This window comes from Natrix helvetica (assembly GCF_964273705.1).
Source record: "Natrix helvetica genome assembly, chromosome: 6".
NCBI classification, from domain to species: domain Eukaryota; kingdom Metazoa; phylum Chordata; class Lepidosauria; order Squamata; family Natricidae; genus Natrix; species Natrix helvetica.
The window spans coordinates 40,165,670-40,182,360 of NC_138553.1; the positions used below are offsets into that span (position 1 = coordinate 40,165,670).

Sequence of the window (16,691 nt, forward strand, 5' to 3'; positions counted from 1 at the left end):
GATGATAGAGATGAACAAATTATAGAGATATACAGTAAAGTTTAAAATTAGCTGTATTTCTTCTAGTAGGAATAGTTTAAAAGTGTCTGGAAGAAAAGCAGTGGCAACTAATTTAGATTATCATTGTTTTAGACAAAAAGGAAGCAGAAAATTAAACCAAGAAGAGATCTTTAACTCTTTGTCCATATTTACCCCCTTATGATCAGTAAGTCATGAAGTATTAAAGAATCAAAATAATTGGACTCAGATTTCAAAAATTCACTTCTTCCCTCAAAAAGAAAAGATTTATCTCTAGTCTATCATTCAGAAGCTCAAGGTGCTGTAAACAGTCTCTTTTGAGTTGGGCAAACTTAACAAATCAAATAAATAAATTTCTGTGGGGAAACCTCTTTTCTTCTGTTATTAAACAAGCAGTATCTAATTTCATTTTAGGCATATCCCTAAGCAAAGTAATATACTGATACACAACCCAATGTATTACCTCAGCTCAGTGACGTGCGGTGAGGTTTATGACTGGCGAGGCACTGACACAGTGCTGAGTTTCAAATATTTTTAGACTTGTGGACTTCAACTCCCAGAATTCCACAGCCAGGCATGCTCAGTTCCAATTTAAAGCGACAGCATTTGTTTTTCTCCTTTGCTCCTTCTTTTTTTTTTCTTCTCCTTCCCCTCCTTCCCCTCCTTCCTCCCTCTCTCCCTTCCTCCCCCTCTCTCAAACACACACACACACACACACACACACACACACACACACACACACAGAAGTTGGATTGGACTATCTCTCCTACCCCTTCCCTCTCTCACTCACTCTCAAACAAACCCCCACACACACAAAAGTTGGATTGGATATCTTTTCCAGTGGCTTGAAAGCAGCTCCTCTGCCATCCCCCCCCCCCCATTCCCCTGCTGCCTTTCCCAAACACCTCCACCATTGCAAATGCAGCCTGCTGTCTGGGTGGGAAATGCCTGGAACACAATAAAGCCCACCCACCACCTCCTGCTGGCAGGCTGGGGTGAGAGGAGAGGCAGAGAAGCCGGAGGGGAGCCGATCTGAGCCTTCCAAAAGAAAGAGGCTGGGGGGAAGTGTGTGTACTACAGCATGGCTCTTTGCCTGGCTTCCTGCCTCCTCCTGTGGTCTCCTCAGTGCTCGCTTGTGCTCTCCCTCCCCAAGTGTAGTTTGATTGCAGGCGGAGCCATGTTGCCTTTTCAAACTTGTAATCAGTGAAGCTGGGCTAGATTTTTATATAGTTTTATCCAGCTGTGTGTGTGTGAGAGAGAAATGAATGGGGGCCTGGGGAGGAAGTCACTACACTTTGGTAGGGAGAGCACCAGTGAGGTTAAGCAGAGTCATCCACGGTGAGGCAGCAACTAGCTCAGTTTTTTCCTTTTACTTTTTTTTTTCATGATGAGAGTGGTGAGGCTGTGCCTCACTTGCTTCACCTGACTGCACATCACTGCCTCAGCTTCTTTTACCCACTTTTTCTATTAACAACTAGAAAAAGAAGGTGAAGGCTCAACCTGAGATTTAAAATACATGGTAAGTGGATTGTTTTTTATCTTAATATTAATTATGCCGTCTAAAGCTTCTCTAACCACATGAATACTGTATTTTCAAGAGGTACTTTTAGTTTTGTTTGTCTTACCTTCTCTGGGTTTCTAAATGGTTTTAACTACTACTATTTAGAATTAAGAAAGATGTTAAAGATTCTGGCCAACAATTTCCCAAACATTTCAGGTTTGGAAATGACTTTTCTGGCCTGCTAAAACCTCTTACCTTCCATTGTTTTATCTCTGAGTAATCATTTATGCATGGTAGATTTATGCTATTCTATACTTCTCTTCAGCATCCTTCTCTGGGCTATGGCCTTTTCCACTTCAGGATGTTTCAAACTCCTCTTGAACTAACACCTCAGGAGTTGGTCCTGGAGTTTCAATACTATAGTAGTGTCAAATCCATTTCAGGATGACCATCCAGCCATTTGCTTCCATGAAACTAGTTGTCAATCTTCAATAGGCAAAACTATTTAGTTTATCTTACTTGCCGGAATACACACTCCCAGTTACAATCTCTTCCCTGATTCTTTTTAAAGGAATTCCTCTGGCATTTCAAAACTCCACTTCTGATGCCAGTTGATAATCTATGAGACTCTTTTGCCTTATTGGCAACTAAATTAACTTCTAATCTCTTAATAGCACAAGGAATGAATAGGAAGCCATGACTGAATGTGTTATAATATGTCACCATTTGGCATCACAAAGGCAAAAGATAAGTTGGGCTGAGAAAAAATAACTGACCTAGCTTCTGTGGCTGGCAGAGGATGACCTTGGTCTTCTTGCCCCTAATGGAACATAATAGGCATTAGATCACATTTTCTCTAAGGAATGGATAGTCAAAAAGTGATTATTCTTTATCCTCCAATTTCTTAAACATTACTGAAGAAGAAAACTTTTATGGCAATATCTACATGTTGAGCAAAACTAAGACAAGTAAGACAGCTCTGAAGCAATTCATGCTAAGATTAGAAATAGTGGCCTAATTATATTAAAGCAGTAGAGCTGTGTTCTCAGAAGACGTTTTACTACTATTACTGTGGCAATGATGGTGGAGAAATATCTAACATTCCCAGTGTCCCTCATCACTGATTTCCATTATTGCTTTATTATGGCTACATATAAAACAAAAGGCTAAAATAATTTAATCCTTTGCACTCCGTTGTAACTGTTTACTTCCTAAATAGTCTATAAAAATTAATAAAAGTATTTTTGTTGCATTTTTAAAATATGTATTTATTGTACCCTGCTTTTATTATTATTACTTTTTTTTACAAATAACTCAAGGCAGCAAAAAATATCCAGCTGATCTCCCTTCCCTCATTTTTCCCAGAACAACAACCCTGTGAGCCGAGTTGGGCTGAGAGCAGTGACTGGTCCAAGGTCACCAAAGTGGCTTTCATGGCTAAGGCAGAACTAAAACTCACAGTCTCCCACTTTCTAGCCTGGTGCCTCAATCACCAGACCAAACAGCCCAACCACAGATATTTCAGATCTTTAATCTTTTTCTTCTTCTTCATGGTTAAGCTCAAAGCATTTATTTTCTTACACTTAGTTTGTGTTTTACATATCATTTCATACGTATTTTCACAGAAATACATCAAATCAATGTTGATATAATTTTCTAACAGCTTTTATGAGGCTTCCCAAGATGCTGTTGTAGACTATTTGCAAATAAGAGACATTTTCTACAATTGTTGCATTCTTGGATATTAAAAAGGCGCATGAAGATGATAGAGCAGATATTTCCCAACCTGTGGGCTATGAGCCGCATGCAGTCCTGGACAACTAGTTAATATGGCCCCCAAGATAATAAAAATATTAAAAAATAAAGGAAGTTTGTTATTTATATACAATAACTATATTATATGTTTTATATGTAGCTCAAGACACTCTTCACTCTATGGGGCACAGGGAAGCCACATGGTTGGACAACCATGTTATAAAGAATGTCACTGAAGTTTTGAGTATGTAAATATTAACTACTCCCACTATAGTAATATGTAACTCAGTATTCTTCAACAGGTAGTAATATGCTTCTCTTTTGGTTGATTGTATCCACAAGTTACAGAAATGAGTAGTGTAGAATACACTTAATGTGAGACTCAAGTTGATGTTGTTTTCTCTCCATGTTACTTTTTCCAAGCTAAAATGGTTTTTATCTTGCATTCTCTTTTCACTTCATTAGTTTTCTGGATTCTGCCAAGTTTATGCTTTTTTTCTGCCATACTTTCCTGAATTGCATGTACAATTGCCTAGTTATAATACTGAGTTAGTTTTGAGCTTGATACCTGAAATCCTTGAAACATTTGCAAAGCAGATTCTCAGCCTTTATAACACGTATTCCTATCAAAATGGTTGAATTTGCTTTGTCCCTATTCTGCTTCCCAAATCAACTTTGTTTCCTCCATTCCTCTCATTTCCTGAGTTTTAAAGATGGCATCAGCATATCTCACAGAAAAATCTTCCCATCTTTTCTCAAAATTTATTACCTACATTTTTTAGAACATCTTGTCTTTTGTGTTCTGCAATCTAGTTATTTAGCTCAGAACTTTAATCTTTCCTGCCTTTCACCCAATTTCCTTTTATAGGACTAACTCAAATGAAATGCCAATTCTCTCAGACTGATACAATGGAGTCAGCAATAATAAGAACAACACAGATTTCATATATAATGTGATCTTTGGAACCAGTTATAATATTTGCCACCAACATTACATCTGTTTCAAAATTTGCAAGAGGGAGCAGAAATATCAACTAGTTCAGATTAAAGTTGGAGAAATTCTTTGGACTTTTGGAAATGCCATCAACTTTGAACATCTTCATTTCAAGATCTGTATTGCATAGATCTCCAGTCAATAATTAAAGACAAAACTAAGCATGACTGTAGAATATCTTGTGATTCTTTAAAGCTTGCAGAAAATAAATTTGTAATTCCTTGAGATGCCAAGGTAAACATGTTCTTCTTTTGCAGCTAGATACATTCCATAAACCATAAAGACAGGTTCTCAAGCCTTGTCTTAAATCAAAGCCACATTTGTTCACTCATTTGCCAATAATATAGGATATAATCTCATTGCATTAGACCAGGTGTCAAACTCAAGGCCCGCAGGCTGCATGTGGCCCACAAAGTGCTTAAATCTGGCCCGTGGGGTCAGCCTGAAGATAGCAAAGGACTGGCCCCATGGTGCCTCTGGCAGCCAAAATGGGGCATGGGGGGCACATGCACCCACACACACTATTTTGGCCAGCAGGAGGCATCTATCCTGTCTCGTCCGCAGCCAACCCATGGATAACTACCATGCTGATCCAGCCCTTGAAGAAATCCAGTTTGACACCCCTGCATTAGACATTCTTGCAGAGTTGTAATACATTTTTTTAGCTATCAATTTTTGGGTTAATATAGCATACTAAATCTTCAGAACATTTTTTATTTATTTGTTTATACTGTAGGTTTCTGTGTCTCTGTAGGTATGCACATACTTCCTGTTGTTTTTCTTTTGTTCTTTTGTTTGCAGAACTGAACACTTATCTTCTGGAGAGATAATGCTGTGATGCTGTTGGCATATTTAATGGCCTCAGGGTGAGGCAAGTATTCTGAAGCCATGGATGGATATTATATGGTTACATCATCATCATCATCAAAGGATATGTTAAACCAGGTTTTATGCGTGACACCTACCTTTCCCAGATATACTTTTTCTTCCATTTGGAAGTACTGACTTAGATTTCTGCCCTTCTCCCTCTCCCCACATTTTCAGTAGAGGAGAAATTGTAATTTTAGCTTGTAGCAACAGCAATATGATTTTTAAAACATGTGTGGTTATAGTATGTCAAGTTAGAACCATGGTATGTCATGGTTAGAACCTTGAATCACAGTGGTGCAGTGGTTAGAGTGCAATACTGCAGACTACTTCTGCTGACTGCCAGCTGACTGAAATTTGGCAGTTGAAATCTCACCAGGCTCAAGGTTGACTCAGCCTTCCATCCTTCTGAGGTGGGTAAAATGAGGACTCAAATTGTTGGGGGCAATATGCTGAGTCTGTAAACCACCTAGAGAGGGCTGTAAAGCACTGTGAAGCAGTATATATTGTAAGTCTAAGTGCTATTGCTAAAACAGGTTTCAAAAAGGGCAGTGAGGATGACAAGGGATCAAAATATATAGCCTACAAAGACAAAGTAAAGAAGCTTTGACCATTGCACAGTTTTCATTCCTAATAGTGTCTAGGTATTGCACTCAACCATTATGAAAAAAAATAAGAATAATGAGGCCATGTTTTATGCATCTTCAGGGATAGTTGGTAATGCTAGGAAAATACAATAAGTCACTGGTGGAGAAATGACCTGAAAATGTTTAGCCTTGAGAAGAGAAGATTAAAGTGGGATACAAAAGCACTTTTCAAGCATCTTAAAGGGAATCATAGAAAACAAGGCCTAGGCTTTTTCTCTATCATTTCAGAGGTAAGGCTTTAAATTTCAGAAAAGAAAATTCTAACTGAACATAAGAAAAAACTTCACAGCAGAATATCAGTTCAACAACAGAACCTAGAAAAGTGGTGGGTTCCCTTTGTTGGCTGTGTTAATATTTCAGCAATGCTTTAAATTGAATTTTTGTACTGAGAAGAGATTGGATTAAATGGCCTAAATGATGCTTTTGAAATTCAATATTCTATAGTTCTTCTTATCAAGAGTATCTCTTTAGGCAGGCCACTTTTAGAGGATAAAGGGGAACAAGTGACTCTGAATATGAAGAAACCATTCCAACTGAGAGGAGATTGTCAAGTCTTAATGAGCTTAGATGCCAGAGACAGATCAGAACAATAGCATTTATACTAAGGAGTTCCTAACACGGGAAGTCAAATCTTCTACTGGCTATATTTGCCCTTGTTTGGATATTGGAAGTGTATAAAAGATAAGGAACCTTTCCTACTTTAACAGTTAATTGGCTACAATTAATTGGTTACTTGTTAAGAAGCCCAATTATCAGATTTCAAAAGATGGTACATAACTGTCAAAGTTCTCCACTATTCCTTTCACATATTTCACTTCTACATTCTAGTTTCAAAAGTTGATTAAAATTCAATTTACACTTTAAGGCAGTACGTTCATTTGGCTTTTGAAAACTGTGAGAACCACCTACATTCTTTTTATGCTCCTTTGTTTAATTTACACATTAATTATATATTATTTTAACACTTAATAATAAATGTCACAATCTCAATAATTTCCAAAGAAATTATGACATGTTAATGCAAGAAAAGTTAACTTGTTTCACTGTTATACTTGCTGGATCATTTTTTCAGAATATAGATTTTCTCCTCACTTTTAAACAATCGAAACAGGGATTAGCAAAATTTCTTCTTTCTTTGTGTGTCTTCTGACTTTTAAGGGTAGGGTTATTTGCCTTTTAAGAATACACATGCCCAGAATGTGTGTGTATTCACATATACATTTTTAAAATATGGGTTTTTTAAATCACCCACTTGAATTGAATGAAATTAACATACTGAAAATCTCCTAATTGTGGAATTATTATTTATTATTATTATTTATTGTATTTATAGACCGCCCCCTCTCCCCGAAGGGACTCGGGGCGGTGTACAGACAGCAGCTAAAAAACCATATACATAGTGAAAAAATATTAAATACCTCTTAAAAACAGATTAAATATAGAGCCTGTACAGTAATAATAAAAATTAAAAAACAGCTTAAAAGGTCTACCCCCAAAATTTTAAAATCCCGGCCAGAGGGATTGAAGATTAAAACTACGGTTGGGCCAGGCCAGCTAATTGGAACAGGTGGGTCTTAAGTTTCTTGCGGAAGGAGCGGAGACCGGTGGTTGTTCTGATGTCGGGGGAGAGGTCATTCCAGAGGGTCGGGCCCATCACAGAGAAGGCCCTACTCCTGGGCGCCGCCCGCTGGCATTGCCTAGTGGACGGCACCCGGAGGAGTCCCTCTCTGTGAGAGCGAATTGGTCGCAGGGATGTGTGGGGTAGGATGCGATCCCTCAGATAGCTAGGTCCTGTGCCATGGAGCGTTTTAAAGATGATGGTCAACACCTTGAAACGCACCCGAAAAGCCACAGGTAGCCAGTGCAGCCCACGCAGGAGGGGTGTTATATGGGAGTACCTGGTACTGCCCATGATTGCCCGCGCGGCCGCATTCTGGACCAACTGCAGCCTTCGGGTGCATCTCAAGGGGAGCCCCATGTAGAGAGCATTGCAATAGTCCAATAGACGTCACAAGCGCATGGGTGACTGTGTGAAGGGCGTCCTGGTCCAATAGGGGGCGCAATTGGCGCACCAGGCGAACCTGGTGGAACGCCCCCCTTGCCACGGCTGTCACATGGTCATCCATCAACAGCCGGGCATCCAGGAGGACGCCCAAATTCCGCGCCCGTTCCACGGGGGCCAGTTGTTCACCCCCGATGGCCAGTGATGGAACCCACTGGTTGAACCGGGGCGCCGGTAACCACAGCCACTCCGTCTTGGAGGGGTTGAGCTTGAGTCTGTTGCTTCCCATCCAGACCCGTACGGCCTCCAGGCACCGGGACATCACTTTGACGGCCTCGTTGGGGTGGTTCGGGGTGGAGATGTACAGCTGAGTATCATCAGCGTACAGATGGTACTCAACCCCAAAACCACGAATGATCTCACCCAGCGGCTTCATATACGTGTTGAACAGGAGAGGCGAGAGGACCGACCCCTGTGGCACCCCACAAGTGAGTGGCCTCAGGGTCGACCTCTGCTCCCCTGCCAGCACGCATTGCGTCCGGCCGGAGAGGTAGGAGGAGAACCACCGCAAAATGGTGCCCCTCACCCCCAGCCCCTCCAGACGACGCAGTAGGATACCATGGTCGATGGTATCGAAAGCAGCTGAGAGATCTAGTAGGACCAGGATGGAGGAACAACCCCCATCCCTGGCCCTCCAGAGATCATCCACCAATGAGACCAAGGCCGTCTCCGTGCTGTGACCGGGCCGGAAACCGGACTGGCGCGGGTGTAGATAATCAATTTCCTCCAAGTGGCGTGGGAACTGTTGTGCCACTACACTCTCTACAACCTTTGCCAAAAAGCAAAGGTTGGAGACAGGACGATAGTTGGTTAACATAGCTGGATCCAGGGAAGGCTTCTTGAGTAGGGGCCTCACCACCGCCTCTTTCAAGGCGGCCGGCAAGGACCCCTCTCTCAAAGAAGCGTTGACTAACTCCTGGAGCCAGCCTCGTATAACCTCCCAGGATGCCAGTATAAGCCAGGAGGGACACGGGTCCAGTAAACATGTAGTGGCTCGCAGTCGCCCATGCAACCTGTCCATATCATCGGCAGCAACAGAGTCAAACTCCTCCCAGAATGGTCCCTCAAGACTCGCTTCCGACGTCCCGCCTGGACTACTAGAGGGGACCCACTCGCTACGGATCTGAGCGATTTTGTCCTGCAGATATTCCCCAAATTCCTCTGCCCTACCCTGCAAGGGGGCTTCCCGCGGCCTCTGCGAAAGGAGGGAGCGGGTCACCCGAAACAGGGCGGCAGGGCGGTTATCTGCAGACGCAATAAGAGCAGCACAGTATTGACGCTTGGCCACTCTTAATGCCACAAGGTAGGTCCGTAAATAGGCTCTTACCTGTGTTCGGTCAGATTCGGAGCGTGAGGATCTCCATCTGCTTTCTAGGCGTCTCTTGTGGCGCTTCATCACCCTTAGCTCCTTGGTAAACCAAGGGGCCAGGGTGACTCACTGCCGCAGGAGAGGCCGCAAAGGCGCAACCCAGTCCAAGGCCCCGGCAGCCGCACTGTTCCATGCGGCCACCAGGTCCTCCATCCGGGCGCGGGTCAGGGCTACAGGAAGTGGCCCAAGCTCCGTCTGGAACCTATCAGGTTCCATCAGGCGCCTGGGGCGGAACCATCTAGGACATTCAGGTTCTGCCTCCCCGCGATGGGGGGTAGTGCCTGGGAAGTCGAGCCGGAGAAGTGAGTGATCTGACCATGACAGGGGTGTGATAACTAACTCCCCTATTCCCAGATCACTCTTCCACTGGCCAGAGACAAAAATAAGGTCCAGCGTGTGGCCTCCCTCATGTGTGGGGCCCTGAATTATTTGGGTCAGGTCCATGGCTGTCATGGAAGCCATGAACTCCCGAGCCGCCTCGGATGATTCGCCTATCGACGGCAGGTTGAAATCCCCCATAACCAGTAGCTTGGGGGTCTCAACCGCCATCTCTGCGACCATCTCGAGGAGCTCAGGCAGGGCCGCTGATGCATAGCGAGGAGCCAAGTATACAATCAGCAAGCCCAACTGTCTCCCTGGGCCCCACTTCACGCAGGAATAAACAATTAGACTTTTTTATATTGTCTAGAGCAGGCGTGTCAAACTCATGGCCTGTGGGCTGGATGCCTCACACACTGGCCACCCCCACCCCTGGTTTAGTAAAGGGGGAAAAAGTCACGTAACGATATGACGATGTGAGTTTGACACCCTTGGTCTAGACAATGTTATTGTCTTAACTTCTATAGCAAGAGTGTCATTGTTAGGTATATTTAACCATGTTGAAAACACTTAATATTATTTTAGACAACTTTGAGAAAGAAGTATCCCTCACACACAAGTGAATTAATAGATATTTGTTTGCAGCAATTAAATTTTAATTGGGTACACAAAGGGTATTTTCCAAGCACCACCTATTAACTGAGACTTTTTTCCAGTATGTTAATTTCTTCTGTTACATAGATTGCTTTGTTTCATCATTTCAAGGACAATTTCTCAGAAGAAGAGGTTATTGCATGTTACTTCTTTTTAAGTGAATGTCTGACAGTTCTGCTAAAGCTCAATGCAAATATCAATATTATTTCATTTATATTGGTTGTTATATCTTAAATGAATGGAAAACATGAAAGAATACATTTGAATTCCAAAAAATGCTCAATATAGTTTAAAATGGTACCTAATGCAGCTGATCATTTATCAATCAAAATTAGTCTAATCAACATACTGTTTGCACACAAATGTACAGAAGTGACTTATTACCTATCATATTTCAAGTAATATAACTGAGGTTCTAAGGTAGTATAGCAAACCATCTATAACAAAGATGGTTTTTCTTTGAAAGAATTGACACAAAGTCATCCCTGAGGATATATAACACTTGAAATGTGTTGAGCAATAAATGATCTGTCTTCATCTTTGAAATGTCCTTCCCTTTCATTCATGTACTAGTGCTTTTCCTCCACACAAATACTTTCTTATACCCTTTTTGTAAACTGAAAGAATATATAAACTTCTTGTATGGGAACAAGGATTGATAAGGTAGACTAGAAAAGCTTTGCATGAATTCCAGAGTCTTGCCAGTGACTTGTGGCATTTTTAAATGGCACCATCTTTACTCTCAAAATCTTATCAATTTGTTTTGAAGGCAGATATGAGACATTAATTATCAATTGCAGACTATTTTATTCTCAACGAGAGTTCTCCTCATTTCTCCTAATTGCTGCGTATGTTTCTCCACAAGCTTGTATAAACAATGCATTATGAATTCTAGCTGACCAGATTATGTGGGCCGAAGTTAAATACCCAGATTCACTTTGCATTGTTTTAGGAGATTTTAACAAAGCTAACTTAAGGAAAGAGCTACCAAAATATTTTCAGCATGTCAATTGTCTCACGAGAGGCAAGAATATTTTAGATCATTGCTACACATTAAAAGATGCTTATCAGTCTTTACCACAAGATGCTGTGGGACACACTGATCATTGCATGATTCACCTTGTACCTGCTTACAGACAAAGACTTAAAACCATGAAACCAACAATTAAATCAGGGAGGACTTGGACTGAGGCGGCAAAGCTAAAGCTACAGGCTTGTCTTGACTGCACTAATTGGAATGTTTTTGAAGATACCTCTACAGACTTGGATGAATCCACAGATACTGTAACATCATATGTCAGTTTTTGTGAAGACCTATGTGTGCCAATCAGAAACCTGTGAATATACAATAACAATAAACCTTGGTTCACAGCTAAACTTAAGCAGCTATGTCATACCAAAGACGAAGCCTACAGAAAAGGTGTTGGAATGCTGTACAATCAGGCCAAAAACGTATTAACAAGGGAGATCAGAGCAGCAAAAAAAGCTATTCTGAAAAGCTAAGGAATCAGTTCTCAACAAATGAACCAGCAAACGTGGAAAACTCTTAAAAACATCACCGGTTACAGCAAATCACCTTCCCATGCTGAAGGAAATCAACAACTGGCAGATGACCCAAATGTGTTTTACTGTAGGTTTGAGAGAAAACTGCTGCCACCTATCTCCACAATACCCATCTCAGACACACCAACAACAGCCAAGCCTCCTACCACTGACCCCATCCCATTGGGCCCACCACCTCTTATGATTACAGAAAATTAAAGGTCTATTTCACAGACAAAAGCCAGGAAAAGCACCAGGCCCAGACAAGATAACTCCTTCTTGCTTAAAAGTTTGTATTGACCATCTGGCCCCCATCTTCACCTGCATCTTTAATAGATCACTAGAAATGTGCTATGTTCCTTCTTGCTTCACACGCTCTACTGTCATCTCAGTGCCAAAGAAACCATCAAGGAACTGAATGACTTCAGACCGTTTGCTCTAACATCTGTAGATATGAAAACCTTTGAAAGGTTAGTGCTGGCCCATCTGAAAACCATTATAGATCTGCCATTAGACCCCTTACAATTTGCCTACTGAGCAAATAGATCGACAGATGATGTTGTTCATATGACTCTGCACTACATCCTACAACATCATGAATCTCCAAGCACTTACATAATGGTCCTCTTTGTAGACTTTAGTTCAGCATTCAATACCATCATACCAGACATTCTTCTAACTAAACTAAATCAGCTAGCAGTACCTGAACACACTTGTAAGTGGATCACAAGCTTCTTAACAGACAAGAAGCAGCAGGTGAAGTTAGGCAAAATCACATCAGATACCTGTACAATTAGCACAGGAGCCCCCCAGGGCTGTGTGCTCTCTCCACTTCTCTTTATATACCAATGACTGCATCTCAAATGATCCATCTGTTAAACTATTGAAGTTCGTCATTCGAGACAACAATGAATCCGCATACAGACAGGAGGTTAAACAACTAGCCTTGTGGTGCAACCGGAACAATCTTGAACCAAATACACTAAAAACCATAGAAATGGTGGTAATTTTAGGAGAAACCCTCCTATTGCTTCTTACAATACTAGACAACACAGTATCAACAGTAGAGACCTTCAAGTTTATAGGTCCTATCATATCTCAACACTTAAAATGGACACTTAACATCAAAAATGTCATCAAAAAAGCACAACAAAGAATGTTCTTTCTGTGCCAAATCAGAAATCTCAAAATGCCCAAGGAACTGCTAATTCAGTTCTAGAGAGCAATTATTGAGTCTGTCATTTTCACCTCTATAACTGCAGAAAAAACAATTGCTACCAACCTGCCTTCCATTGAGGACCTGTATACTGCACAAGTCTAAAGGAGGTCCCTGAAAATATCTACAGACCCCTTCCATCCTGGACATAAATTGTTTCAACTTCTACCCTCAAAACAACACTATAGGGCATTGAACACCAGAACAACTACAGTAGTGGCCAAAATTGTGGAAACCTTTTGGGAAAATTGTACAGTATTTTTGAGGTTTGTTGGCTGATAACACCACTTTTTTTGGAGTAGTACCATAAAAGTATATATAAATGGAAAGATAATAAAGAATGTAATGCAATAACTTTTATGAAGGATTTTATATTAGAATAGCAGTTATAAGAAGAAAAAAAGAGATATACAAAAATTATCACCATAGAAAAATGAGATATACAAAAATTATTACTATGTCAGTTAATACTTAGTTCGGTAATCTTTAGCATGAAATAAGGCCTTACAAAGTCTTCCCATGGAGTGAACCAAATCTTTTAGTTCTGCAGCTGTTATGTGAAACCAAGATTGAATGATTGCTTCTATTAACTGCTGGCTACATTTGTCTATAGCTTTTCATAGAATGCAGATAATTGAACAAACTTTGCTGCATTATATTCTTAATTAAATTATCTTTCCATTGATATATACCTTTATGGTACTACTCCAAAAAAAGTGGTGTTATTAGTCATCAAACCACAAAAATACACTTTTCCCAAATATTTTCCACAATTTTGGCCACCATTCTAGACACAAGGACAGTTTTTCCCCGAATGCCATCACTTTCTTAAACAACTAATTCCCACAGCACTGTCAAACTATTTACTAAGACTGTATTACTTTTATTCTTCTCATCTTTCCTATTACCTATATCCTTCCACTTATGACTATAACCATGTTGCTTGTACCTCTACAATTTATATTGTTTTATTTGTTTCCTATCTTGATTTGATTGCTTATTTAGTAACCTATGACTATCACTAAATGTTGCACCTTACGATTCCAATGTGATTTATGTGTCCAATCATACTTGGCTAATAAAGAATTCTATCTCTATGAATTCCAGAGTCTTGGCAGTGACTTATGGCATTTTTATGTGGCACCATTTCTTCCACCACCAAAGAATTAGAAAAGCAAATAAAATAATTGGGATACCTAATGATCCAGACAATAATATCTTTCCTGCTAAATGTGAAAGGGCAAAAACTATCAGTCTAGCAGCACTACCCTACCCCAAGCAACAAAAAATTGTCACTTCTTATTTCAAAATAAAATGAAATAAAACATAAAGTAAAATACACTTACAGAGTCTATTGTCTCTCTGTGTTTGTTTCCAAGTAACTTTTAAAAAAAATTAAGTTATGCTTCAAAAAAAAATCATAAACAGCCATTCCTACTTTGCATGGAACAGCTTCTTGCTAATTGTGATAGTGAGAGGACTGCATTGGCAATTGGTGAGCAGTTGCTTTTTTGTCCATTGCTGCGTATGACTAACGGGTTAGATGGAAGATCTGTTCTAAATAATACCTATAAATAGGGATCATGAAGATGCTGAAGGTTGTTTTGTGGGGTGGGAATACAAACAACTTGGAAGAGCAAACATTTCTTCTCTATCTATCAGACCACACAAAAAGTAATAGGTAGTCCTAGAACTGGCCTCAAATAATTTGGGAATATATAGCCCTGGAACTGATCTTTGTCTGAAGATCCCATGTAGGGGTGCCTTTAGATATGTTACCTCTTAACGAAAGCAACGACTTAAATAAAAATCAATTGTCCTAGATATATGAATAAAATACAAAAAAATCATTCCTAAGCTTTCATTCTAGGAAGTTCAATTCTAACGTATTTTGAATTTTGTTAACCCTTATCCTGGATTCTCTTTCTATTTCACTAAAGGACAGAAGTATTAGGAGTACTGTTTGTCTTCAAGAAAAGACTACTCACTCTTGGAATAATCTCGAGAGGTGAAGACTTTTTCTCACATGTTTTTAGGAAAATGTGAAAAGGTGTCTCCCGAATGAAGATGTTAATATTTGCATTCATTTGTGGAAAGCACTAAAAAATAAAATAATAAACGGTGATGTAATAAATCATAAGATTTGCATTCATCAGATTTCAGCCCTTTTGACTTTGAGATGATCATTTAGAAACTTCTCTTTGGTCAGGGCTTGAGGAGAGACTTGACATCCCTGTTATAAATAAGATTGAAGGAACATGAACACATTACTTGCTCCTGACATCTTGGTTCCTCTGTTCCCTTTCCTCCATCTCTGTATGAAATCTATTTATTGAAGGTAAAGGTAAAGGATTCCCTCACACATATGTGCTAGTCGTTCCCAAATCTAGGGGATGATGCTCATCTCCATTTCAAAGTCGAAGAGCCAGCGCTGTCTGTGGTCATGTGCCTTTGGCATGACTAAATGCCAAAGATACATGGAACGCTGTTACCTTTCCCCCAAACTGGTCCCTATTTTTCTACTTGCATTTTTACATGCTTTTGAATTGCTAGATTGGCAGAAGCTGGGACAAATAACGGGAGCTCACTCCATCACATGGCGCTAGGGAGTCGAACTGCTGACCTTTCTGATCAACAAGCTCAGCATCTTAGCCACTGAGCCACTGCGTCTAAATCACAAGCACCACTACATGTAGCTTATCCAATGATAAATGGGTAAATATAAATACCGACAACCAATAATTAACTCTGGTAACTATGTAAGTTAATGCTACTCACAAAACCAATATGTTTTACATTTAATATTGCAACGTAGCACATCCAAGTCACTAAAATTGAACAGTAAAGTGTTCAGAGACTGGAAAACCAAGGAGATGGAATTAGGAAGAAAAGACAGATACTCATAGAAAGGCAAGAAGAGGGAAATGAGCAATCATCTTGTAGTAGTTATAGTCCAGCTGATCACCAGCCCAGCTCCTTGGCTATCCTATTGCAAACTATACTGCATTTTCTGAAGTCTGCTTAAGAAATAGCCAAGAGCTATTTAGACTGTGGTACCGAATTATCCCTCCCTGCCTCCCTTCCTTTCTTCCCTTCCTCCTTTCTAGGAGAGTGTTTTGGTAACGTTGTTTTACTCCTATTGAGTGGGGTGCTGAATTGTTGCATGTGTTATAAAGCAGCAAAGTGGATTCTACAGCCTCCTACCTTTCACTTTATAAATGAAAGGATGACAGGCAAAAGAAAATCTAATATTCAGTCCTATTGGAATAGAGTATGATCTTAATTACACAGATGCAAACAAAGTCCCAGTCTGTTCTGCTATGTACAAATTAAAACATCTTGATCATGCTTTTCATTTATCCCTGATGAGCTTATGAACTGATGATATATGGAAAGCTCCATGCAGTGCTGGGAAATGATACTTTGGATTCAAAAACAACATAACAAGAGAATGATGTTTATTAGTTGTGGGTTGAAGAATTTATCTCTGTATATAATTCAATTTTAAACCACAATCAGCTTTCAAAGCAAAGGTCGTTCTAATAATTGTTTTGATAGGTTGGAATTATTTGGAATATATACATATACACACAAGCATTTTTAATTCTGGTCCTCTCCAGATATTCTAAGATTCCTAAGCCATGCTGCATGGGAATTCTGCAAACTTGTAGTTCAACACATCTGGAGAATTTTAAATTAGAGAAGGTTGCTGTAGAGCATTTCCTAATGGATCATCCATATTCATTAT

The 16,691-nt window shown here is 40.1% G+C and overlaps 1 protein-coding gene across 7 annotated transcripts in view; it reads left to right on the forward strand.

Annotated features, from left to right (window-relative positions):
* Positions 1 to 16,691, forward strand: part of MGAT4C (MGAT4 family member C) — a 343,053-nt gene that overhangs the window by 304,433 nt on the left and 21,929 nt on the right. For 2 of the 7 annotated variants that reach the window (XM_081956619.1, XM_081956623.1), the window contains 2 exons: positions 1,497 to 1,537; positions 5,070 to 5,139. The exons of 3 other annotated variants lie outside the window; for them this stretch is intronic. The gene's annotated coding sequence lies outside the window, so the exon portion shown is untranslated. Of the gene's footprint in view, positions 1 to 1,496; positions 1,538 to 4,142; positions 4,503 to 5,069; positions 5,140 to 16,691 lie in introns of all 7 variants that reach the window. 2 more of the 7 variants (XM_081956621.1, XM_081956622.1) reach the window with 2 other exon arrangements.